Source organism: Oncorhynchus mykiss, chromosome 24 (assembly GCF_013265735.2).
Source record: "Oncorhynchus mykiss isolate Arlee chromosome 24, USDA_OmykA_1.1, whole genome shotgun sequence".
In the NCBI taxonomy this organism is placed as follows: domain Eukaryota; kingdom Metazoa; phylum Chordata; class Actinopteri; order Salmoniformes; family Salmonidae; genus Oncorhynchus; species Oncorhynchus mykiss.
The window spans coordinates 38,720,563-38,721,264 of record NC_048588.1 but is presented as its reverse complement, the minus strand read 5'-3'; the positions used below and the strand labels follow the sequence as shown (position 1 = coordinate 38,721,264).

The 702-nt window shown below is 51.7% G+C and overlaps 1 long non-coding RNA gene across 1 annotated transcript in view; it reads right to left on the bottom strand.

Moving 5' to 3' along the window:
* Positions 1-483, bottom strand: part of LOC118944104 — a 15,803-nt gene extending 15,320 nt beyond the window's left edge. Inside the window, exon 1 of the long non-coding RNA XR_005039418.1 lies at positions 35-483. This is a non-coding gene — a long non-coding RNA (uncharacterized LOC118944104). The remainder of the gene's footprint in view (positions 1-34) is intronic.
* Between the last annotated feature and the right edge of the window lie 219 nt (positions 484-702).

Here is a 702-nt window from a genome sequence, read left to right as displayed (position 1 = left end):
TCTGAAGCCAGTGAGTCCGAGTGGATTCCCTTACCCAGGTGAGTTCAGAGCAGCCGGTCATAGAGAACAGTAGACGAGTTGATGTTTTCTTCCACACACACACGTACCAACCACTGTCCGATATACAGACTAGATACCTCAACTCCTTCCTCTTCCTTCTGTAAGTTCCAGTATGTTCCTCCTCCTGTCTCCTCCAGCTCTCTCTCTCCCTCCCCTGTGTGTGGCGGTGACAGGCGACCGAGCGGTTTCTTTAATCCATTTAAAGCAGGGTATTTATACCACCAAAGCCCTTCAAGTTGTCTCCTGCAAGACTCAGCTATTTCTGTGACTTTCAAACTACAGTACAGCAGAAGAAACAGCTCTCTGTCTCTGTCTCTCTCTCTCTCTGCCTCCTACATCTTCTCTCTCTCTCCTTTTGCCGTTTCTCAGCTGTGCTACCTTATCAGAGCACCATCTCTGTGTCTTAAAGCCTGTCGGGTATCTGTACACTGTGAGCCTGCTATAGTGGAACGTATTCCTCTCTCCACCCTCTCTCCCTGTCTCTCTCCACCCTCTCTCTCCCTGTCTCTCCTCACCCTCTCCCCTGTCTCTCTCCTTACCCTCTCCCCTGTCTCTCTCCTTACCCTCTCCCCCTGTCTCTCCTCACCCTCTCCCCTGTCTCTCTCCTTACCCTCTCCCCTGTCTCTCTCCTTACCCTCTCCC